General features: G+C 37.9%; 1 protein-coding gene and 1 pseudogene across 1 annotated transcript in view; one reads left to right on the top strand and one right to left on the bottom strand.

Moving 5' to 3' along the window:
* FOXP2 (forkhead box P2) overlaps positions 1–26914 on the top strand; it is an 849049-nt gene that overhangs the window by 215599 nt on the left and 606536 nt on the right. The window lies entirely within an intron of this gene.
* Positions 16213–21290, bottom strand: LOC112300504 (serine/threonine-protein kinase 16-like; annotated as a pseudogene).

A 26914-nucleotide genomic window follows, 5' to 3' on the forward strand; every position in this document is an offset into this window, starting at 1 on the left:
TGCCCTACTCGAGATACCCAGGGTGAAAATCTTGTAAATTCAGTTTGATATTATGTATATATATGTGTGTTTAAAATGCACTCTTGGTGTTCCTAATATATTGTGATTTATACCTTTCCTCAATCTATATAAATAATTTATGGAATATGGCTTTGTAAGCATAAATATCACCTGGGAACTATTGTTAGAAATGCATATGTTTGCGCCCCTACCTGGACTTGTTGAATCACACACTGTGGGGTATGTGATCAGTAATCTATGTTTCAATAAACTTTTCAAGAGATTATGATGCAGCCCATGTGCAATTTTGGCTATTTATATGGACTTCCTCTTTGATTAGAACAATTTTTCTTATTAGAAAAAAAAATAATTGTTCCTAATATATAATATCAATAACACCAAAAGTTTATAAATGCACATATTATTTATCATTGGCTGGCATAACAAAATACAATAGACAAGGTTGCTTAAACATAGAAATATATCTGTCATAGTTTTAGAAGTTGGAAGTTCAAAATAAGAGTGCCGACATGGGTGAGTTCTAGTGAGAGTTTTCTTCCTGGCTTGCCTTCTCACTGTATCCTCACACAGAGGGAGCAGGGTAGAGAGAATGTGTGTGTGTGAGAGAGAGAGAGACAGACAGACAGACAGAGAGAGACAGAGACAGAGAAAGAAAGAGATCATATATCTGGTGTCTCTTCTTATAAGGGCCCATCACGTGAACCCCACCCTCATTACCTCGTCTAAACTTAATTACCTCAATATAAGCTTAAAGTCCTCATCTCCAAATAATATCACATTGGGGATTTGAGGGGGATTTCACACTACAGTCCATAGCAATCCAATTTCTTATATAAAACAAGAGGTAATGATAAAAGGACTTCTAGAGTCTAGTTTGTAGTCATAATTCATTCCTTAAGTAATAGTGCACCTCTTTGATCTTAGCTTCTGTATTTGGAAATGTAATAAAAATGTAAACTAAATGTGGGTTAGGATTGTTGGGAAATTCAAATGTAATAAATATGTGAAAGACTGGTATATAGACCACATCACTGTATAACTATAATAAAAGGTTATTATTATTTTTAAGCAGTATATTTTATTGTAAGTCAGCTGCCTATAATTAGTAACTATAATCCCATCTAAGTGGTGAACCATGTGATACCCAAATACTATATTGATTGAAATGATAGGTTACTGGCAGTCATGAAGGAATATTGAAGATGATAATAGAAATTATCCAGATTACTCTATTTTCCACCCGATACAGAAACCCACTCAAGAGAATATCAACCTTGGAATGAATGCCATCATTTCCCTTATTATTCAGCACACTCCAGAGTAAAAGAGACAATAGGATGTATGTGTGTGTGTGGAGAGAGAGCGAGAGAGCTTTACTTTAAGAAATTGGGTACTGATGATTCTGATATCTGCAGACCGGGCTCCCAGGCTGGATATTCTTGGAAGATTTGATGTTGAAGCTCAAGTCTGAAAGCACTTTGGAGGCAGAATTCTCTCTTTATCAGAAGATCTCAGTCTTTTTTTCCCTTAAGACTTTTAACAAGTTGAATGAGGCCCACCCACATTATGGAGGCTAATCTGCTTTACCCAAATGTTAACACCATCTAAGTAGTACCTCCATGGTGACATCTAGACTGGCATTTGATCAAATATCTAATAGCCATAGGCTAGCAGATTTTTTTAAAAAATTTTTATTGTTATTCAATTACAGTTGTATGCCTTTTCTCTCCATCCCTCCACCCCACCCCAGCTGAACCCACCTCCCTCCCCCACCTCCAAGGCTAGCAGATTTGACACATAAAATTAACCATCACACCATTCCTTAATATTTAGGGTCATTTGAATGTGAAAATATGTAACTTTACAATTTTGAAATGATATGTACATGACATATAGTAAATTGATATGAGGTCTATCTGGAAGGTATCTAGCCATGTAATATGAAAAATAAAGACATTTATTGAAGAAGATTCAAGATACAAGAAACATTGTACATAGAACAATGACACCTCAGACCCTTTCAAAGTAGGTCCCACCTTGGGACCTCACACAGTTCTCCCAATTGCTATCAGCTGCCCCATCATATTTTCCTGAATCTTATCAACATACTCAAATCTCTGCCTTTTCAAAGGTGATTTTAAGTTTGGGAAAAGCCAGAAGTCACAGGGCACCAAATCTGGGCTATAGAGGGGCTGAGTGACCTGGGTGATTTCATGTTTCACCAAAACACTCTGCATGAGACATGATTCATGAGCAGGCATGCTGTTGTGATGAAGCTACCCATCACTAGTTGCCCATAGCTTCAGACTTCTGAATCATCCGAATAGTTTCTGTGGAGGGATGTTCAAGCTTAATGCAAAATTTGGTGCAGATTCATTGGTCTACTCGTTCAGTCATTTTGAATGTGACGGCTCACTCAATGACATCTACCACCCCCACTGACTAGTAATACAGTGAAGTCATTATTGTTCATGCATGTGCCTTCTAGTCCACTCTCCTTGGCTGCCAGGTTACACTGATATCAAACAAACCATTCTTGTTATATTAACAATGGCTGGACTTTTCTGGACAGGCCTCATATATGTAAATCAATGAATGGATAAATAGAAAAATGCAGTTTAATACCACATACATTACCTTTACTTATTCCTTAATAAAAAAAGATTCAACTTTCTCTCAACTTTGTGGAAATTTTAGAAACAGAGCAGCTAACAGAAGTGTGTGTAAAGTGCATTGATTCAAAGACACAGTGATGTATCACAGAGTTCTTTTTCTGGCCTTAGCTGGCATGATTATCACATCAAGCAAAATATACAAACTTGGGAAAGGTAACTACTATATTGAATGTCTGATTTGAGATCCAACAAAATTTTTGGCACAGTGGTTTGAGTACAGCAACATGAAAATTAACGGGGTGGACAAAAATTTTGCTCTCAAGTTTCAAAAAGTTGGGCAAGTATGATTGAAAATGACAATTAAAAATACATCAATTCACTTCTCCTCTCACACTCCTGCCTTCTTGCCCCCAATGCCTGTGTATGGTTTGAAACTTGCTTGGTGGGGTGGGCATTATTTGTGTTCAGCTGTTTGTAGAAGACGGTGGTGGTGTGGTTGATCTTACACTTATCTCCTCCCAAAACCAAACCAGAGATATAATTAAATTAAAGAACAATCACCCTAAATAACTAACTAATGACTAGCCGAAGAGGAGTCTTATAACCAAGGATTTGCAGAAGAAACCACATCAGGACTGCATCTGCAGAGCAGCTTGCACACCATAGACAGGGTTGAGCCTCCCAGTCAGCCAGTCTGAGGCTCTATCCCATGCATGAATGGAACAACAGCAATTCAGATTCAATCAGAAGGGCCCACATTACCTTCAAATGTGACAATCCTAGAACACCCAGCTCAGGAGATAAAGGAGACTGCACCACTGGATCCTCCAGGACATCCACTACATAAGGTCACCCCATGAAGACTAAGAGTCATAGTAGATCTATATTACATAGTAAGAAACACAAAGCAGCAGCCAAAATAGGGTGACAAAGAATCAGGTCCCAAGAGAAAGAAAAGGAGAAATCTCCAGAAAAGAGCTAAGTGAAATGGAGGCAAGCAATATATCAAACATAGAGTTCATTATAATGGTTATAAGCAGGCTCGAGGAACTTGATGAGAACTACAGAAACATGAAAAAGAACATAGAAACCATGAAAGAGAACCAGTGAAAAATGAAGAATACCATATATTGTCGGGGGGCTGTAATGCAGCCCCCCGGTTCCGCCACGGATGAAGAAAAAGACTACCAAGACATGATCTGCTTGGGGAGGAAAGGTGGCCGTTTCTCTCAAGGGGAGAAGGGCCCAGAGCCTCTCTCTCCAGGGGCTTTTATTAGGTTCATTCGCATAGGAATACAGATAAAGCTCATCAATCATTGTCAGCCAGTAAGGGTTAAACAATACATGATTTACAGAGAACTCTGAGGGCTTATTCTGAGTTACAGCCAATTAGTTAGAGGGCCATAAAACTTTAGGCGCCAGACTCATCTCAGGTCTGGACCCTTATCTCTTAAACTGAGGGTACAAATTAAGTAGGTTTCACAGGAATGTATGTATTTTTGTTAGGCCTGATTCCCCAGGGAATCCGCCCCTCCCAGCACAGGACTGCACTGCCCTCTGTTATTGCTTCAGGCTTAAGTCAGGCAAGGGAAGTAAGGCAGCCAAGAGATTAGGAGACTTCTTGCAGACAGAATGAGGACTCAGGCTATCTCAAAGCCGAGGGGCGAGGGTCCATCACCCCCTTTTTCCACAGCCCCCCGAGTCCTTCCCTGTGGGCCTCTTCCGTGACCAGAGCCTGTCTTAGGTTGATCCTCCCTTGAGGATTTTTACCCGTCATTGGCTAACTTGGCCAAGCTCAGGGCCAAGCAGGGTGAAGTGGGCAGAGGTGGTACACCTGCCAGGGAGACAAGCTTTGTCTCCATAGTGGCTTATGGTCCCAACTCTGAGTCAGCCTTAACCATGAGGGGTTACAGCCTCTGAAACCAGGCAGGGCGGTTCCCAACATCATATGACATCAATAACACACTGGAAGAAATAAAAAGTAGGTTGGATGAAGTAGAGGATAGAATCAACAATTTGGAACACAAGGTAAAAAAAATCAGAGCAGTGAAAAAAAAAAGAATGAGGATAGTTTAAGGGACCTTTGGGGCAACATAAAACATAACAATATCTGCATCATAGGGTACCAGAAGAAGAGAGAGAGAAAGGGATTGAAAACCTATTTGAATAAATAATGACTGAAAACTTCCCTAATTTGGTGAAGGAAAAAGACATACAAGTCCAGGAAGCACAGAGAATCCCAAACAAGATGAACCCAAAAAGGCCCATGCCAAAACACATCATAATTAAGACAAAAAAAGTTAAAGACAAAGAGAATGTCTTTAAAACAGCAAGAGAAAAATCAGTTAATTACCCACAAGGGAATTCCCATAAGACTGTCGGTTGATTCCTCCAGAGAAATATTTCAGGCCAGAAGGGATTGGCATGCAGTATTCCAAGTGATGAAAAGCAAGGACCCACATTTAAAATTGAAGGAGAAATAAAAAGCTTCCCAAACAAGAAAAACATAAAGGAATTTGTTAACACCAAACCAGTATTACAAGAAATGTTAAAGGGATTTCTTTTAGAAGAAAGAGGAGGGGGCAGAGGAGGATGAGAAGAAGAAGAAAACAAAACAACAACAAGATCAAAGTTAAAAGAATAAAGTGGCAATAAATACAGACATATCAATGATTGCTTTAAATGTAGAGGGTGTAAATACTCCAATCAAAAGATCTAGTGCAGCTGTATTGACAAGAAAGCAAGAGCCATCCACAAAAGATATTTTATGCAAATGGCAATGAATAAATAAGCTGGGATAGCAATACATATATGACAAAACTAACTTTAAAACAGAGGCTATAGTAAGAGACAAAGAAGCCCACTACATAAGGATAAAAGGAGCAATACAATAAGAGGATATAACTACTGTAAACATTTATGTACTAAACATAGTAGCACCTAAATAGGTAAAGCAAATCTTGATGGACATAAAGGGAGGAGTGGACAGTCATACAGTCATAGTAGGGTATTTTAACACACCATTGACATCAATGGAAAGATCTTCCAGGCAGCAAATCAACAAGGAAATGGTGGTCTTAAATGACCCAATAGATCAGATGGATTTAATGGATATCTTCAGAGCACTTCACTCCAGAGAAGAGAAATACACATTCCTTTCAAGTACATATGAAACATTTGAGGATAGACTACATGTTAAGACACAGAAAACAGAACAATAAGTTTAAGAACATTGAAATCATATCAAGCATCATTTTTTTTATCATAATGGTAGGAAAGTTGAAATCCACCACAAGAAAAAAATTAAAAATACACAAAGACATGAAGACTAAGTAATATGTTACTACACAATGAATTAGTAAATGATATCAAAAGATACTTTGAAACAAATGGCATGAGAATACAGAAACCCACAATCTATAGGACACAGCAAAAGCAGTCTTAAGAGGGAAATTCATGGCATTACAGGACTACCTCAGGAAACAAGAAAAATCTCAAATAAACAATCTAAGTTTGACTTACAAGTGCTGGAAAAAAGAAGACAACAAAAAAGAACAATGTGAATTGAAGGGAGGAAATGATAAAGATCAAAGAAATAAAAGAAATAGAGTATAAAAAACAAAAGATCAATGAAAACAAAAGCTGGGTTTTTTTAGGATAAACAAGATTAACAAACTACTAGCCATATCACTGTGAAAAAAAAAGAGAGAACTCAAATAAAATTGGAAATGAAAGGGAGAAGTAACAACCGACACTAAAGAAATAAAAAAGACTGTGAGAAACATTGTGAGAAACTATATTCCAACAATGTAGACAATCTAGAAGGAATGGATAAATTTCTAGAAATAGTGTCTTACAAAATTGAATCAGGGACTTTTAATGGACAGACTACAACTAGTGAAACTGAAGCAATAATCAAAAATTTCCCAGCAAACAAAAGTCCTGCACCAGATGGCTTCACAGGAGAATTTTATGAAGCCAGTGTTATCCTGATGTCAAAGCCAGATAAAGACACTACAAAGAAAGAAAATTATAGGCCAATATCCCTCATGAACAGAGATGCTAAATTCCTCAACAGAATCTTCACAAACTGCATCCAGCAATATGTTTAAAAGATTATACACCATGATCAAGTGGGATTTATTCTGCGGATGTAAGTTTGGTACAATATACTCAAATCAATTAACATGATATATCATATTTTAAAAAAGATAAAAACCACATGATCATATCAATAGATGCAGAAAAGAATTTAGTAAAATTCAACACCCATTTGTGATTAAAAAATAAAAACAAACAAACAGCAAAGTGGGAATAGAGGGGACATAACCTCAATGTAATATAGGTCATATATGACAAACCCATGCTAACATCATAGTCAGTGAGCAAAATTTACAAGCATCCCCTTAAGAATGGGAAAAAGACAAGGATATCCACTTTATGACCCTTATTCAACATTGTACTGGAAGCCTTGTCTCAGCAATCAGACAAGCAGAAGAAATAAAAATCCAACTGGATATGAGGAGATAAAAATATAATTATTTGCAGATGACATTCTATTGACCATGGAAAACCCCAAAGACTGCACAAAAAAGCTACTAAGTCTAATTAATGAATTTGTCAAAGCAGCAGGACACAAAATTAATATTCAGAAATTGGTTGCCTTTCCATACAACAATAATGAAACTACCAGAAAGAGAAACTAAATAAACTTCCGAATTACTAATGCAGCAACAGCAAAAAATAAGGTATTTTAGATTAATTTAACCAAGTCGGTAAAATACCTGTATTTGGAAAACTATAGGACATTGAAGAAACAATTCAAGGAAGATACAAATAAATTGAAGCATATACCATGTTCATGGATTGGGAGAATTAACATCACTAAATATGCATACTATCCAAACAATCTAAAAATTTACTGTAATTCCTATTAAAATACCAATGACATATTTCACAGATCTAGAATAAATATTTAAAAAAATTATATGGAACCAAAAAGGGCCTGGAATGCCTCAGAAATCTTGAGAAAGAAGAACAAAATTGGGGGTATCACAATACCTGATATCAAACTATACTATAAGGCCATTGTAATAAAAACAGACTGGTACTGGCATAAGAATGGGCATACAGACCAGTGAAACAGAACAGAGAGCCCAGAAATCAACTATGCATATACAATGAATTAATATTTGACAAAGTAAACAAGGGAAAACAATGGAGTATGGACAGTTTCTTCATAAATGGTGTTGGTAAAATTGGACATACTAGTTACACGCAAAATAATGAAACTAGACCATCTATTTACACCATGCAGAAGAATACACTCAAAATGTTAAAAGACTTAAATGTAAGTCATGAAACCATAACAACCCTTGGTCAAAACTTGGGCAGTAAAATCTCAGAAATCTCTCAGCAATGTTTTCATTGACCTATCTCTTAGGGCAGGGAAACAAAGGGAAAAATAAACAAATAGGACTACATCAAACTAAAAAGCTTCTTCACAGCCAAAGAAACTATTAAAAACTTAACACAGGACCAACTGTATGGGAGAACGTATTTGCTGATGATACTTCTAATAAGAGTTTAATTTCCAAAATATATAAAAAACTCATAGAACATGAGGTGGACAAACAATCCAATTAAAAATTGGGGCAAAGGACCTGAAAGGGCCTCCAAGGAGGCCATGCAGAGGGCCAAGAGACATTAAAAAATGTTCAGTGTCACTAATCATCAGAGTGATGTAAATTAAAACTACAATAAGATATTACATCACACCTGTCAGAATGGTTTTCATCAATAAATCAACAAACAACAAGTGCTGGCAAGGATGTGGAGAAAAGGGAACCCTAGTGCACTACTGGTGGGGAATGCAGACTGATGCAGAAACTGTGGAAAACAGTATGAACTTTCCTAAAATATAAAAATGGAGCTGCCTTTTGACAAATGGTCCCACTTCTGGGAATATATCCTAAGAAATCTGAAACATCAATTCAAAAGAATATATGCACCCTGTTGTTCATAGCAGTGTTATTTACAACAGCCAAGATCAGGAAACAGCCCAAGTGCCCATCAGTACATGCATAGATTCAAAAGTTGGGGTACATTTATGCAACAGAATACTGTGCAGCCATAAGAATGCAGCCATTAAGAATTTATTATTTATTATTTTATTGTTCAAGTACAGTTGTCTCCATTTTCACCCTACCATGACCCCCGACCCCACCCATCCCCACCTCCTACACTCAAACCCACCCCCTTTAGCTTTGTCCATGTGTCTTTCATACGTGTTCCTTGATGGCCTCCCCTATTATCCCTTTCCCCTTTCCTTTCTGGGAACTGTCAGTTTGTTTTTTATTTCAATGTCTCTGGTTGTATTTTGCTGCCTTGTTTGTTTAGTTAATTAAGTCCCACCTATAGGTGACCTCATACGACATTTCTCTTTCACTGCTTGGCTTGTTTCACTTAGCATAATGCTTTCTGTTCCATTCATGCTATTAAGAAAGGTAGGGACTCCTTTCTTTCTGCTGTGCAGTATTCCATTGTGTAGATGTACTACAGTTTTTTTTATCGATTCATTTACTGATGGGCACTTAGGTCACTTCCAGCACTTGGCTATTGTGAATTGTGCTGTTATGAACACTGGGGTGCATATGTTATTTTGGATTGGTGTTTCAGGATTCTTAGGATATAATCCCAATAGTGGTATTGCTGGGTCAAAAGGCAGTTCCAGTTTTAGATTTCTGAGCAAATTCCATACTGTTTCCCACTGTGGCTGCACCAGTCTGCATTCTCACCAACCCTGCACTAGGGTTCCCTTTTCTTTACAACCTCTCCAGCACTTGTTGTTTGTTGATTTGTTCATGAATGGCCATTCTCATTGGTGTGAAGTGGTATCTCATTGTGGCTTTAATTTGCATATCCCTGATGGCTAGTGATGCTGAGTATTTTTTCACATGTCTCTGGGCCCTCTGCATGTCTTCCATGGAGAAATGTCTATTCTGGTCATTTGCCCATTTTCTAATTAGATTGTTTGTCTTCCTGGAGTGGAGTTGAGTGTTATTTATATATTTTGGAGATCAAACCCTTGTCTGAGGTCTCATTTGCAAATATGTTTTCCCATCCATTTGGTTATATTTGCATTTTAATGCTCTTTTCTTTATCCGTGCAGAAGTTTTAAATTTTTTAAATTTTTTAAAAATTATTTTATTGTTGTTCAATTACAGTTGCCTGTATTTACCCACCCCCCAACTTTCCCCACACTGCAGCCAAACCCACCTCCCTTCCTTGCCTCCACCCCCACTTGGTTTTCTCCATGTGTCCTTTAGGCCCATTCATTTATTCTTTCCTTTATGCCTCTTGCTCTAGGGGACATATGGGTAAAAATATCACTGCATGGAATACCTAAGATTTTCCTGCCTATGTTATCCTCTAGGACATTTATGGTGTCACAACTTATATTTAAACCTTTTATCCACCTTGAATTTATTTTTGCGTATGGTGTAAATTGGTGGATAACTTTCATTTTTTTTGTATGTATCTGTCCCGATCTCCCGACACGATTTGTTGAAGAGGCTATTTTCACTCCATTTTATGCTTCTTCCCATTTTGTCAAATATTAATTGACTGTAAAGACTTGGATTTATTTCTGGACTGTCTATTCTGTTCCATTGGTCCATGTGTCTGTTCCTGTGCCAGTACCATACTGTTTTGATTACAGTGGCCTGGTAATACAGTTTGATGTCAGGTATTGTCATCCCTCCTACTTTCTTCTTCTTTCTCAAAATTGCCATGGCTATTAGGGGTCATTTATGGTTCCATATAAATTTCTAAAATGTTTGTTCTATATCTGTGAAATAATTCATTGGTATTTTAATAGGGATTGCATTGAATCTATAAAATGCTTTGGGCAATATGGACAATTTAATGTTGTTGATTCTTCCAATCCATGAGTACAGTATATGCTTCCATTTACTAGTGTCTTCCTTAATTTCTTTCTTCAGTGTTGTGTAGTTTTCTGAGTACAGGTATTTTACCTCCTTGGTAAGGTTTATTCCTGGGTACTTTATTTTTCTTGTTGCTATAGAAAATGGGATTTTTTTCTTGATTTCTGTTTCTGATCTTTCATTATTGGGATATAAACATGCCTTTGATTTCTGAATATTGACTGTGAACCCTGCTATTTTGCCAAATTCACTTACTAGGTTGAGCACTTTTTTGTTGGCATCTATAGGGTTTCCTAGGTATACTACCATATCATCTGCAAACAGTGACAGTTTTACTTTCTCCTTTCCATTTTGGATGCCTTTTATTTCTCTTCCTTGTCTGATCTCTGTGGCTAGGACTTCCAACACTATATTGAATAGAAGTGGTAAAAGCAAAAATCCTTGTCTTGTTCTTAATCTTAGTGGGAAAGAATTTAGTTTCCCTGGCTGTTAAGTATGATGCTAGCAGTATGTTTCCAGTATATGGCCTTTATTATGTTGAGGAATGCCCCCTCTACTCCCACTTTGCTGAGTGTTTTTTATCATAAATGGGTGCTGTACCTTATCAAATGCTTTTTCTGCATCTGCTTATATGATTATGTAATTTTTGTCTTTTGTATATGTGATATATTATGTTTATCGATTTGAGAATGTTGTACCATCCTTACATCCCTGGTTGAATCCCATATGATCATGGTGTATTATCTTTTTCATGTATTACTGAATGCATTTTGTAAATACTTTTTTGAGGATTTTGGCATCTATGCTCATCAGTGATATTGGCCTATAGTTTTCTTTCTTTGTTGTATCTTTACCTGGTTTTGGAGTTAATATGATGCTGGTTTTGTAAAAGGAGTTTGGGAGTCTTTTCTCATCTTGGATTTTTGTAATAGTCTCAGATGGATAGGGGTTAGCATTTCCTTAAATGCTTTGTAAAATTATCCTGTGAAACCATCCAGTATGGGGCTTTTGTATGCTGGGAATTTTTTGATTACTGCTTTGATTTCATTAGCTGCTATTGGTCTGTTCATAGTATCTGCTTCATTCAGTTTTGAGAGATTACATTTTTGTACAAATTTGTCCATTTCACCTAGGTTTTCATATTTTTTGGCATATAGTTGTTCATAGTAATTTCTTATAATCCTTTGTATCTCTTTGGTATCAGTTGTAATCTGTCCTCTTTCATTTCTGATTGTGTTTATTTGGGTCCTGTCTCTTTTTTTCTTGATGAGTCCACTTAAAGGCTTGTTGATTTTATCTTTTCAAAGAACCAGTTCCTGGATTTATAGATCCTTTGGATTGTTGTTTTAGTCTCTATGCCATTTAATTCTGCTCTGACCCTGGTTATTTCTTTCCTTCTACTAGCTCTGGGCTTTGTTTCTTGTTGTTCCTCCAGTCCTTGTAGGTGTAAGGTTAGGTTGTTTATTTGAAATATTTCCATCTTTTTAAGGTAGGCCTGTATTGCTATGAACTTCCCTCTCAGGATGGCCTTTCCTGTGTGCCATTAGTTTTGGAATGGTTTTATGCTCATTTTCATTTGTTCCCAGAAACTTTTTGATTTCTTCCTTGATCCCATTCTTAATCCATTCATTGTTTAATAGCATGCTATTCAATCTCCATGAATTTGAGTATGTTTGGGTTTTTTTCTTGAGGTTGGTTTCTATTTTCCGTCCCTTGTGGTCAGAGAAAATGCTTGATATGATTTCCATTTTCTTGAATGTGTCAAGGCTGGTTTTGTGTCCTATTATGTAGTCTCTCTTTGAAAATGTTCCATGTGCGTTTGAAAAGAATATGTACTTTGCTTCTTTGGGATGAAAGTTTCTGTATATATATCAGTTAAGTCCATTTGATCTAGGTCATTGTTCAATGCCACAATATCATTGTTGATACTTTGTTTGGAAGATATATCCCTTTTTGGCATTGGGGTGTCAAAATCCCCTAGTATAAGTGTGTTGCTTTCTGCATTTTTCTTGAAGTCCTTCAAGATTTTCCTTGTATATTTGAGTGTTCCTATGTTGGGTGCATATATGTTTGCAATGTTTATGTCTTCTTGATGAATTCTTCTATTGAGTATTTCGAAGTGTCCTTCAGTGTCTTCATGACTTTTGTTTTGAAGTCTATTTTGTCTGACATAAGTATTGCTATTCCAGCTTTTTTTTTCCCTGTCCATTTGTTTGGAGTATTTTTTCCCAACCCTTCACTTTCAGTCTGTAAAGGTCTTTTTTTTTTAATGAGGTGGTTCTCTTGTAGACGGCATTTGTGCAGGTCATCCTTTCTTATCCATTCAGCTACCCAATGTCTTTTGATTGGAGGATTTAATCCATTAACATTTGAGGTTATTATTGATAGGTATTTATTCATTTTACCCACTTTGTACCTGTGTTCCTCTCTCTCTCACTCTTTGGTTGCAGGCCTTTGCTTTTCATTACTTGAAATATTTCTTGCCATTCTCTCCTTGATTGGAGTGTTTCTGTTCATAAACCAGCTGCTAACCTTATCATGGCCCCTTTGTATGTTACTTCTTGTTTCTCCCTTTCTGCTTTTAAAATTTTGTCTTGGTCTTTGAAACTTGGCATTTTAATTATTATCTGTCTTGGAGTAGGCCTCTTTTGGGTTCATCTTGTTTGGGACCCTCTGTGTTTCCTGAACTTGTTGGGTTTTCCCCTCTCCAGGCTCAGAAAGTTTTCTGTCATTATTTTTCAAACAGGTTCTCTATCCCTTGTTTCCTTTCTTCTCCTTTTGTATTCCTATGACTCTAATGTTGTTGTGTTTCATGTTATCTTGGAATTCCCTTTAGCCATCTTCATATTTATTGAGACTTTTTTCATGCAGCTGCTCTACCTGGGTGTTTCTTTCTACCTTGTATTCCAGCTTACCAATTTCGTCCTCTGCTTCATCTAGCCTGCTTGTAATTCCTTCAAGTGTGTTTTTTATTTCAGAGATTGTATTTTTCATTCCTTCCTATATTTTGTTTACAGTTCCTATTTTCTTTTCATTGTGTTGTAGTTCTCACTCAGTTCCTTGTAGTTGTCTTTGAGTTCCTTGAGCATCATTATAACCATTATTTGGAATTCTATATCTGAGAGTTTGCTTACCTCCATTTCATTTAGCTCTTTTAGTGGGGAATCTTCCATTCCTTTTGATTACAGGTTCTTTTTTTGTCTACACATTTTAGGTGACTCCTGCTGTTTGTTTCTGCGCTTCCTAATATTCCACTTTACAGGCTGTCTTTGTAGGTTGAACTTCTATGGTAGGAGTTGTATGAGATTCAATGATGTGGTCTCTTTGATCTCCTTGTCTGAATGCCCTAGGGTTGCCCTTTCTTCTGTTTGTATAGGTTCTCTTGTTGTACTTGGGTTTTTACCCATTGGTGGCTCCTTTGTTGTTGGGTTCTCTCCTCCAGCAGGTGTACTGGTGTTCACAACTCCCACGTAATCTTGTATGTGACCAGTGGCAGGGGGGAGGCAAAATGGATTAATACAGAGGGAGCATATTCTATGGAATTTAAAGTACCAACAAGTAAAGAAGAGATAGGAGATCCTTCGGAGAAGTACAGCATTAACTGTGATATTTCACCCAACTAGCCACTTTTTATAAAAGTTGAAAAAAAGATAAGACTCTTATTAGAGGGGGGAAGGAATATGAGCTGCATCCAGAAAACAGAGCACTGTGGGAGGTTAAATTGGTGAGATATAGTGAGAGTAAAGTTTAGAAAGTAGGCATAGTGTGCCAGAGAATATAATTAACCACACGATAATAAAGCTTAGGAAGATAGTGAAATGGAGTAAGACCATGGAGGGGGGCTGTGTAGTATTTACAATAATATGGAACAAAAATTACTTATAATAATGTTGGAACAATAATATGATAAGAAATATATGATCTGAATAAAAAATAAGAGAAAGTTAGAAAGTACATGACCAAGAGTAGTGTGTTATTGGAACATGAATGAAGTGAAAGAAGGAAAATTAAAATGCAATATGAGAGAGAGAACAAGGAAATCCAGTCAAACAATGCAACTAAACAAACAAAATGAAGAAAACTAAACAGGAAGAAGAGAAATAAAAATACTAATAAAATAAGTAAAAATAATGAAAACAATTAAATAATAAAATGCAAGTTGTATAGGACAGCAAAGTGAAAGTTGTCTCAGTTTCTCAGTTGTTGGTTTTAGCCTTGTGATCCCTCTGTGGATCTGTCTCTCATCCTTTCACAGCTCCAGGTCTTATTGTCTCACACTGGGAGAAAACAAAAAAGCTTCCTGCTGACTTTAAACCTGCCAAGTGAGTTCTGCTGGTCTTCCTGGATGCTTCTAGGAAGGAGGGGGCTTAGCTTAGACTTTCTCCCTTCCTGCAGTTTTGTGAGGAAGGGGTCAAGCCTGGGCTGCAATAATCAGCAGTTGCCCAGCCTCCAACCCATTTGTGTGTGTGCTGCTGAGACCCCACTGTCCATCTGCGCCAGGCCGGTGCCTTTAATCCACCAGTTGTGTCTCCTGTGCGGTGCACTGATTAGGAGCAACTTATTCCCCACCTCCTCCCTCTTTGCTGGCCTGTGTGCTGCATGCTCTCAAAGTCCCTTCAGAACAGTTCAGCTCTCCCACTAAATTAAGTCTCTCTGGGGACTACTAACTCCCTGAGCCCTGCTGCCCTCCTCTGAATGGTCAGTTTGGTGTGTAACACGCCTCCTCCTCCTCCCTCTTCATGAGTCCAGACTCTGTGCAAGAGTCCTTTAAACAGTGGCTGAGAGCTTTTTTTTTTTTTTTTTTTGAGTAAAATCCTCTTGTTTAAGCCCAACTCTCTGACCAGTTATAAGACTACCTAGGTCAGGGTCTGACTCTGCCCAACTCTTCTCCCTTCTCCAGGTGTCACCCTGCACCCCAGTTTCTCTCGTAATGACCTATCCAGCAACAACAGTCCCTGCAGGTGAATACCACATCTGTGCATCTCCCACTTGTCTTTATTCCCATATCCTGCCCACCCCCACACTGTGACTTCAAGCATCCAGTTCTCTCCTGGGACGGCTAGGTGTCCCAGCTAGGTGTAGGGGCAAGTTGGCTCTCCTCCTACCTACCTCTCACCATCTTCCTATATACCACATTCTTTCTGATTTTATTTAAATTATCTAATTTAAATATTACGCATCTTGGATTTTTAAAAATTTGTTCTTTTATTTTCTTTTATTTTAATTTGTTTTTTTGTTTTGATTTTTCTTCCTAAAATGTTTTCATTTTATTATTGTATATATACATTCTCCTGCTCCCAGATTTGAAAGCTTACCATAGTATAAGCTCAGCAGTCCTGCTCAGAACCTTTCATATTGTTTCTGATAGAACAGATTCTATCAGTTTCCCTTTTCCTATCCCCCACCTTCACCCAACTCCAACTCAGATTCCCTGTCCAGTCCTCAGGGGTAAGAGAGCAGAGCAGAGATAGAAGCTTGAGCTCAATCTCCCCTCCCACCCTTCTTCCCTCCTCAACTATAAGAGAGCAAGCCTGTATAGAAAAGACCTAGATTCCAGTGAAAGATGTTGGCTTGTTTCCATACACAGGTTGTGGGAGGGAGAGACTTTCTCAACATAGCCACTGTTTTGCTCAGATTTGGGTAGTATACTGTCCCAGAGCCTGGGTTTGCTATGCCTTCAACTGACTAAGGAGGAAAATAATGTGAGAACACTAGCAGGGGTCCACAGGTATCATGGAGGCCAGCAGCTGCCATGTCACTAAAGAATGCCTGGGTCTTTGCAGGGTGATTTTGCATGGTTAGGGCCATACTGTCACCCTTCTAGAACACCATGTCATAAGGGCCTTCCCCAAACATCATAGCATATAACACACAGCCTAAGGACCATACATCAATCTGCATATCGATGACATAGTGGCTCTGCACCGAGAAGAGATCTAGGGCCAGGTAGGAGATGGTGCACTGTTGGGGGGCTTAGTTATCTAGAGCCAGAGCCTGGCAGAAGCCCTCCACATGGACACATGCTTGATTAATGGACCCAAGTCCATTACAGAAAGCTTCTCTTCATCACCAAATAAGGTACCAGTGTGTTTTAGGTCCCTGTGGGCGTAACCCTGGGCATGAATTGCATCAAGGCCTCTATAGATACCCAACAGCAGATAAAGGATTTGTTCTTCAATCAAGAAGTTACCTTTGTCTTTCAGTCTTTCTATCTCATTACACAGCATACCTCTCTTGAAGAATAGCAGCAGCCAGGACTGGTGTTATACCCTGCTCTCTCAGACAGTAAGCCACAAGGCGAATGATGTTGAGGTGATGGAAGAGGCCATGCATGTTCGTTTCTCATTGGGCCTTCTCCCAGTCCTGCCCTCCCCCTGTTTCTGGATAAAGAAGTAGCACTTATTGTCAATGATGACAATTCCCTGAGAGCAGACACCCAGTGTGTGGCCTATAATGTCTAAGTCATCCTCCTCAAGGCCTGTCTAAGGCTGCCACAGTGGTTCATCCAACTTGCACGGCCTATTCCAAGGATGTTCCCGGGGGCCTAGCAGATCATGCTGGAATGGGCAGGAGGTAATTTGTTTTTTAAGTCACTTTTTTTTCTCAATAATCTTACTACTTAAAATATTTTTTTTTCCAAATACTGACCATTTCAGAGAAGTGTCCTTCACAATTAATAGATAACTTAATTGAATAAATTTGAGAAGCATACAAATTTTGAATTTATAATTGTACTGATGTATTCTGTTTCTTATTTAGTTATACTTACCTTGTTTATAAAAAGCTTGTAGTTCTTTTCTGCTGCATATATACAAACTAGAGATTTACTTTTATTAAAAGGATTTCTGGATCATACACCTGATAATATAGTGCTAGACTCACTAGAAAGTTTGCAACCATGTTAGGTTTCAGTTTAATAAAAGATGACCTGTCTACTATGTTCAGCACTTAAGTACTATAGTTAAGCAGTGGCTGAAAATTCCACAAGGAACACGAATATGGAAATAGGGCAATTAACTTATTATAAATATGAAACTGTACTTGATAGTACTGCAAAGCAGTCAGATATTTGGGCTGTTCAGTCTGAATCAAAGAATTTCAAGAAATTTAGTTACAATCAAGCTTTTTTAGGAAAGGGAACATCTTCCCTGAGAACTGTTCTATTTGTTTCTTTCCTCCTTCTTTCCTTCTCTTCTTTCCCTTTCTCTCCCTTTCTTTCTCCCTCTCTCTCTCTTTCTTTCTTTAAGAAGTATTTGTTTAGTTTCTTGTCTGTGTCTAAGACACTGGGCTAAACATTTGTAGCATATAACATTTATAGGTTTCTAAGAAATGGATTCATAAATACCATTACTTGTTTCAAGTCTGTTAAAACCAGCCAGATAATTTTTCAAAAAAGCCAGTTTATTACATAGTCACAATGCTGCATCTGATTCTTAACGTTTTCTCATATATTTGTCACTTTTTATTATCCCTTAATCTTTTAAATTAAGACTTTACTTTTAGAAAAATTTTAGTTCCATAGGAAAATTGAAAAGGTACAGATATTTCCCAAATACTGTCTGTCCCCTCACATGCATAGCCTCCATTATCAATATCCCCCACCAAAGTTACAATAAATCATATACCCTTGTTAAAACTGATGAACCTACTTTGACATTATCATCACCCAAAGTTCATAGTTTACATAAGGGTTCACTTTTGATGTTGTACATCCTATGGGTTGGAATAAATATGTAATGAAATATACAATATCTATCATTATGTTATCATACAAAGTAGTTTCCAGGCCCTAAAAATCCTCTGTGCTCTGCCTATTTATCCCTCCCATAACCACTGGCAACTACTGATTTTTTTACTGTCTCCATTGTGTTGTCTTTTCCATATGTCATGTAGTTGGAATCATACAGTATGCAGCCTTTTCAGACTGATTTCTTTCACTTAGTAATATGCATTTCAATTTTTTCCATGACTTTTCATAGCTTGCTATCTTATTTTTTTCACACTGAATAATATTCTATTGTCTGGAAGTTCTATACTTTATCTAAAATTGTAGTCCTGGCATTAGCATTAACTATGTTTGAGATCTTAGATAAGTCTCCTCAAGACATCTTCCCCTCTTCCCAGCTCTTAGAAACCACTATTCTACTTTCTGTTTATGTGGATTTACTTATTCTAGACATCCCATATATAGAATGATACAATATTCAACTTTTATATTTAGCATTATTCACTTAGTGTAATGTTTTCAAAGTTCATCCATGTTATAGCATGTATCAGTATGTTGTTCTTTTCATGTCTAAATAATATTCCACTGTATAGATGTACGACATTTGTTTATTTATTCATTAATTGATGGACATTTGGATTATTTTCAATTTTGGGCTATTGTAAATAATGCTGCAATGAGCATTTATGTTTTTATTTGAATATACATTTTCAATTCTCTTACATATACACTTTGGATTCATATAGTAACATCATGTGTAAATTTTCAGGAAATGCCAAATTGTTATCCAAAGTGGACACACCACTTTACAATCCCACTAAAAATGTATGAGGATTTCACTTATTATAGTCTGTCTTTTTTAATTTTAACCATCTTAGAGGGTGCGAAGTAGTATTTCATTGTGTTTTAATTTTTGTTTGTCTAATGATCAATGATGTTGGCAAATTTTTCTGTGCTGACCATTCCTTCTCTGGAGTAATATCTTCTCAAAACTTGTGCTCATTTAAAAAATTGGGATATATGTATTTTTATTGTTGAGTTATAAGAATTCTTTATATATTTGGGGTACTAGTCTCATCAGATCTATAATTTAAAAATATTTTCTCCATTTCTGTGGCTTATTTTTTTCATTTCCTTATTATGCTCTTTGAAGCACAAAATTTAAAAATTTGACAAAGTCCAGTTTCTTCCTTCCTTCCTTCCTTCCCTCCCTCTTTCTTTCTTTTTTGTTTCTTTTTCTTCCTTCCTTTATCACTGGTGTTTTTGATGCCAAGTCTAATAAATCATTGCATAATGTGGGGTTCACAAAGATGGACTCAGATGTATTTTAAGAATTTTATACTTGCAGCTCTCATATTTAGCTATATGATTCAATTTGATTTATTTTTGTGTATCTAATGAACGAGGGGTCCAAGTTCATTCTTTTTTAAAAATATATTTATTGATTATGCTATTACAGTTGTCCCATTTCCCCCCTTCACTCAACTCCATCCTGCCTACCCCCTCCCTCCCACATTCCCCCCCTATAGTTCGTGTCCATGGGTCATACTTACAAGTTCTTTGGCTTCTACATTTCCTACACTATTCTTACCCTCCCCCCTGTCTACTTTCCACCTATTATTTATGCTGTTTATTCTTTGTACCTTTCCCTGCTCTCTCCCCCTCCCACTCCCCTATTGATAACCCTCTATGTGATCTCCATTTCTGTGGTTCTGTTCCTGTTCTAGTTGTTTGCTTAGTTTTGTTTTTGTTTTAGGTGTGGTTGTTAATAACTGTGAGTTTGCTGTCATTTTTACTGTTCATATTTTTTATCTTCTTTTTCTTAGGTAACTCCCTATAACATTTCATGTAATAAGGGCTTGGTGATGATGAACTCCTTGAACTTAACCTTATCTGAGAAGCACTTTATCTTCCCTTCCATTCTAAATGATAGCTTTGCTGGATACAGTAATCTTGGATGTAGGTCCTCGCCTTTCAGGACTTTGAATACTTCTTGCCAGTCCCTTGCCTGTAAGGTCTCTTTGGAGAAGTCAGCTGACAGTCTTATGGGAACTCCTTTGTAGGTAACTGTGTCCTTTTCTCTTGCTGCTTCTAAGATTCTCTCCTTCTGTTTCATCTTGGCTAATGTAATGACGATGTGCCTTGGTGTGTTCCTCCTTGGGTCCAGCTTCTTTGGGACTCTCTGAGCTTCCTGGACTTCCTGGAAGTCTATTTCCTTTGCCAGATTGGGGAAGTTCTCCTTCATTATTTGTTCAAATAGCTTTTCAATTTTTTGTTCTTCGTTTTCTCCTTCTGGCACCCTCATAATTCGGATGTTGGACGTTTCAAGACGTCCTGGAGGTTCCTAAGCCTCTCCTCATTTTTCCGAATTCTTGTTTCTTCCTTCTTTTCTGGTTGGATGTTTCTTTCTTCCTTCTGGTCCACACCGTTATTTGAGTCCCAGTTTCCTTCGCATCACTATTGGTTCCCTGTACATTTTCCTTTGTTTCTCTTAGCATAGCCTTCATTTTTCATCTAGTGTTCGACCAAAGTCAACCAATTCTGTGAGAATCCTTATTACCAGCATTTTGAACTGTGCATCAGATAGGTTGGCTATCTGTTTGCTGCTTAGTTGAATTATTTCTGGAGCTTTGCAGTGTTCTCTCATTTGGGCCATTTTTTTTTTTTTTTTTTTTTTTTTTTTTTGTCTTGGCGTGTCTATTACTTAAAGGGGCAGAGCCTTAGGTGTTCCCCTGGGCGGGGTAATGCTGATTACTGCGCTATGACCCTGTATGTGGGGGAGGGGCCGAGAGGGAGCAGTGGCACTTGCTCTACTCTCCACCGGATTTCAGTCACTCCCTCTGCTACCCATGATCAAACTGGGCCGCTCTGATGCTGGTTGCCAAGCCAGTGGGCTTGTGCACACTCTAGGCCCCTGTCGGTCTCTCCAACGACCTTCCGTGTGAGGCTGGGAATTTCTCCAGCTGCCTTTCCAAACCCCATGGGAGTTTTCACTCAGAGGTTTGAGGCTTTATTTCCCTGCACTGGAGCCCTGGGTTACTCGGTCTGCTTCGCTTCCCACTGTTCGTCACAGTTGATCTATGTGTGAATATGGGGCCGTGGGGTCTGCTACCCGCTGCTCTTCCTGCCCTGTTCTCACCACTCTGAGTCCGGCCCTCTTGGTTTATCTGTGTGCAAATGTGGGGCCACAGGGTCTGCTAGTGGTCATACTGCCTTCCCAGTTCATCCCACACTCCGCCAGTCTCGGTTCTGCCAAGGCAACGCGAGTCCTCTCAGCCCCCGCTGCCCGTCTCCGCCCCTCCTACTGGTCTGGATGAATGTTTATTTTTTAGCAACTTGGTGTCGGACTTCCTTGCCATTTGATTTTCTGTCAGTTCTGGTTGTGTGAGGAGGCGCAGTGTTTCTACCTACGCCTCCATCTTGGTTCTGTCTCCCAGGTTCATTCTTTTGCATTTGTATATCTGGTGCGGCCAGAACCATTTGTTGAAAATACTATCCTTTCATCACTGAATTTTCTTCCCTTAAAACAAATCAATTGGCAATAACTGTAAGTTTATTTCTATACTCTCAATTTTATTTCATTAATTTACATGTCTATTCTTATGTTGGTATTATATTGTCTTGATCATATAGCTAGGTATTACATTTTATTTTTTAACTATTCTACATTTCAGTTACAGCAGACATTCAATTTTGTATCCGTTTCAGGTGTGGAGCATTGTGGTTCGACATTTACATAACTTACAAAGTGATCTCCTGGTAAGTCTAGTACCCGTTGGGTACTATACATAGTTCTTACAATATTACTGACTATATTCCCTATTTGTACTTTTTTTTTTCAAATTTTCAATTATTTTATTGTTGTTAAATTACAGTTGTCTGCATTTTCTCCCCACACCAGGCAAACCTCCCTCCCTCCCCTGCTTCTACCCTCCCCCTTGGTTTTGTCCATGTGTCCTTTACAGTACTTCCTGAAAACCCTCTCTCCACTATGCCTTCCCCTCTTCCCTCTGGCTATTGTTAGATTGTTCTTAATTTCAATGTCTCTGGTTTTATTTTGTTTGCTTTTATCTTCTGTTGATTAGGTTCCAGTGAAAGGTGAGATAAATGTTATTTGTCCCTCACTGCCTGGCTTATTTCACTTAGCATAATGCTCTCTAGTTCCATCCATGCTGTTCAAAAAGGGTGTAAGTTCCTTCTTCCTCTATGATGCATAGAATTCCATTGTGTAAATATACCATAGTTTTTGGATCCACTCATTTGCTGATGGGAACTTAGGTTGCTTCCAGTACTTGGTTACTATAAATTGTGTTGCTATGAATATTGGGATGCATAGGTTCTTTGGATTGGTGTTTCAGGGTTCTTAGAGTATAATCCCAGGAGAGGAATTGCTGGGTAAAAAGGCAGTTCCATTTTTAGTTTTCTGAGGAAATCACATACTGTTTTCCACAGTGGCCTCACCAGTCTACATTCCCACCAACAATGTACTAGGGTTCCCTTTTCTCCGCATCCTCTTCAATATTTGTTTGTTGATTTGTTTATGTTGGCCACTGTGACTTGTGTGAGATGGTACCTCATTGTGGTTTTAATCTGCATCTCTCTGATGGCTAGTGATGCTGAGCATCTTTTCATCTGTCTCTGGGCACTCTGTATGTCTTCCTTGGAGAAGTGTCTGTTCAAGTCCTTTGCCCATTTTTTAGTTGGGTTGTTTGTCTTCCTGGAGTGGAGTCATGTGAGTTCTTTATATATTTTGGAGATTGGGCCCTTGTCTGAGGTATCATTGGAAAATATGTTTATCCATAATGTTGGTTCTTTTTGTATTTAATTGTTGTTTTCTTTAGCCATGCAGAAGCTTTTTATTTTGATGAGGTTCCATTTGTTTATTCCTTCTTTTATGTCCCTTGCTTTAGGGGACATATCCGTGAGGATATTGCTGTGTGGAATGTCTGAGATTTTCCTGCCAATATGTTCCTCTAAGACTCTTATGGTGTTATGAATTATATTTAAGTCTTTTATCCACCTTGAATTTATTTTTGTGTATGGTGTAAATTGGTGATCCAGTTTTATTTTTTTTCATGTAGCTGTCCAGATCTCCCAATACCATTTGTTGAAGAGGCTTTTTTTGCTCCATTTTATGTTCCTGCCTCTTTTGTCAAATATTAATTAACCATAGATACTTGGGTTTATTTCTGGGCTCTTTGTTCTGTTCCGTTGGTCTGTGTGACTGTTTTTATGCCAATATCAGTCTATTTTGAATACAGTGACTATCTAATACAGTTTGATATCAGAGATTGTGATCCCTCCTGCTTTGTTCTTTCTCAAAATTGCTGCAGCTATTCGGGGTCGTTTATGGTTCCATATGAATTTCTGAAATGTTTGTTCTATATCTGTGAGATATGTCATAGGTACTCTAATAGGGATTGCATTGAATCTATAAATCGCTTAGGGTAGTATGGCCATTTTGATGATGTTTATTCTTTCAATCCATGAGCATGGTACATGTTTCTGTTTGTGTCTTCCTTAATTTCTTTCTTCATTGTTGTGTACTTTTCTGAGTACAGGTCTTTTACCTACTTGGTTAGGTTCATTCCTAGGTACTTTATTTTTCTTGTTGCTATATCAAATGGCATTTTCCCCCTGATATCTGCTTCATATGTTTCATTGTTGGTGTACAAGAATGCCTTTGATTTCTGAGTATTGACTTTGTATACAGCTATTTTGCCAAATTCACTTATTTGGTTGAGTAGTTTTTTGGTGGAGTCTATAGGATTTTCCATGTACATTATCATGTCATCTGCAAACAGTGACAGTTTCATTCCCTCCTTTCCAATTTGGATGCCATTTATTTATTTTTCTTGTCTGATTGCTGTGGCTAGGACTTCCAATACTATGTTGAACAGGAGTGGTGAGAGAGGGCATCTTTGTCTTGTTCCTGATCGTAGTAGGAAAGCTCTACGTTTTTGCCCATTGAGTATGATGTTGGCTGTAGGTCTCTCATATATGGCCTTTATTATGTTGAGTAATGCTCACTCTATTCCCACTTTGCTGAGTGTTTTAATCATAAGTGGGTGCTGTACCTTGTCAAATGCTTTTTCCACATCTATTGATAGGATCATGTGGTTTTTGTCTTCGCTTTTGTTTATGCGGTGTATTATGTTCATTGATTTGCAAATATTATACCATCTTTGCACCCCTGGGATGAATCCCACTTGATCATGGTGTATGATCTTTTTAACATATTGCTGGGTATGGTTTGGCAATATTTTGAGGATTTTAGCATCTATGTTCATCAGTGATATTGTCATGAAGTTTTCTATCTTTTTGTGTCTTTTTCTGCTTTTGGTATTTGGATGATGTTAGCTTCATGAAATGACTTTGGGACTCTTCCATCTTCTTGAATTTTTTGAAATAATCTGTGGAGGATGGTGGATAGCTCTCCCTTAAATGCTTTGTTGAATTCTCCTGTGGAGCCGTCTGGTGCAAGCATTTTGTATGTTGGATGCTTTTTGGTTACTGTTTCAATTTCATCAGGTGTTATTGGTCTGTTCAGGCTTTCTGCTTCTTCTTTATTGCATTTTGGAATGATATATTTTTCTAGAAATGTGTACATTTCACCTAGGTTTTCACATTTCTTGGTGTATAGTTCTTCATAGTAATTTCTTACAATCCTTTGTATTTCAGTGGTACCAGTTGTAGTCTCTCCTCTTTCATTTAAGACTGTCTTTATTTGGGTCCTCTCCCTTTTTATCTTTATGAGCCTGCTTAAGGGCTTGTTGATATTGTTTATAATTTCAAAGAACCAGCTTCTGGATTTATTGATCCTTGGATTGTTGTTTTATTCTCTATGTCATTTAATTCTGCTCCGGTCTTGCTTATTTCCTTCCTTCTACTTGCTCTGTGTTGTCATTGTTGTTGTTCCTCCTGTTCGAGTAAGTGTAGGGTTAGGTTGTTTATTTGAGATGTTTCTATTGTTTTTAGGTAGGCCTGTAACCCTCTGAACTTCCCCCTCAGGACTGCCTTTGCTGTGTCCCATAGGTTTTGGGTTGTTGTGAGTTCATTTTCATTTGTTTCCAGAAAGTTTTTGATTTCTTCCCTAATATTGTTCTTGACCCATTCATTGTTTAATAGCATGCTATACAGTTTCCATGATTTTGAGTGTTTGGGGTTTATTCCTTTGCGGTTGGTTTCTAGTTTCCATTCCTTGTGGTCAGAGAAAATGCTTGATATGATTTCAATTTTATTGAATTTGTTGAGGCTTGCTTTGTGTCCTATCATGTGGTCTATGTTTGAAAAAGTTCCATGGACACTTCAAAAGAATGTGTATTTTGCTTCTTTGGGATGAAAAGCTCTCTATATATCAGTGAAGTCCATTTCCTCTAGGGTATTGTTAAGTGACACAATATCCTTGTTGATATTTTGTTTGGAAGACCTGTCCGTTTTTGACACTGGGATGTTAAAGTCCCCTACTATAATTGTGTTGCTGTCAATATCTTTCTTGAAATCTTCCAAGATTTTCTTTATGTATTTGGGTGCTCCTATGTTGGGTGCATATATATTTACAATATTTATGTCTTCTTGGTGGATTCTTCCTTTGAGTATTATGAAGTGACCTTCTGGGTCTCTCTTTATAGCCTTTCTTTGGAAGTTTATTTTGTCTATTTTGTCATACTCATAATATTAGTATTGCTACCCCTGCTTTTTTTTCCTGTCCGTTTGCTTGGGAAATTTGTTTCCAGCGATTCACTTTCAGTCTGTGTAAGTTTTTTGTCCTGAGATGGGTCTAATGTAGGCAGCATATGTGTGGGTCATGTTTTCTCATCCATTGAGCTATTAATTTTTTTTTTATGTGGAATCTTTTTTAAAAATTTTTATTGTTATTCAATTACAGTTGTATGCCTTTTCCCCCCATCCCTCCACCCCACCTCAGCTGAACCCAACTACCTCTGCCACCTCCACCCTCCAGCTAGGTTTTTTCCATGTGTCCTTTATAGTAGTTCCTCTAATCCCCTCTTCCTACTGCCCCCCCACCGCCCCGGCTATTGTTAGATTGTCCTTAAATTAAATGTCTCTGGTTATATTTTGTTTCCTCTTTTCTTCTATTGATTATGTTCCAGTTAAAGGTGAGATCATATGGTATTTGTCCATCACCGCCTGGCTTATTTCACTTAGCATAATGCTCTCCAGTTTCATCCATGCTGTTGAAAAGGGTATAAGCTCCTTCTTTCTCTCTGCTGCATAGAATTCCATTGTGTAAATATACCATAGTTTTTGGATCGACTCGTTTGCTGATGGGCACTTAGGTTGCTTCCAGTACTTGGCTATTGTAAATTGTGCTGCTATGAACATTGGGGTGCACAGGTTCTTTTGGATAGGTGTTTCAGGGTTCTTAGGGTATAATCCCAGCAGCGGAATTGCTGGGTCAAAGGGCAGTTCCATTTTTAGTTTTCTGAGGAAATTCCATACTGTTTTCCACAGTGACCTCACCAGTCTGCATTCCCACCAACAGTGCACGAGGGTTCCCTTTTCTCCGCATCCTCTCCAACATTTGTTTGTGGATTTGTTCATGTTGGCCACTCTGACTGGTGTGAGATGGTACCTCATTGTGG

The sequence above is a fragment of the Desmodus rotundus genome, chromosome 6 (genome assembly GCF_022682495.2).
Source record: "Desmodus rotundus isolate HL8 chromosome 6, HLdesRot8A.1, whole genome shotgun sequence".
Taxonomy (NCBI): Eukaryota; Metazoa; Chordata; class Mammalia; order Chiroptera; family Phyllostomidae; genus Desmodus; species Desmodus rotundus.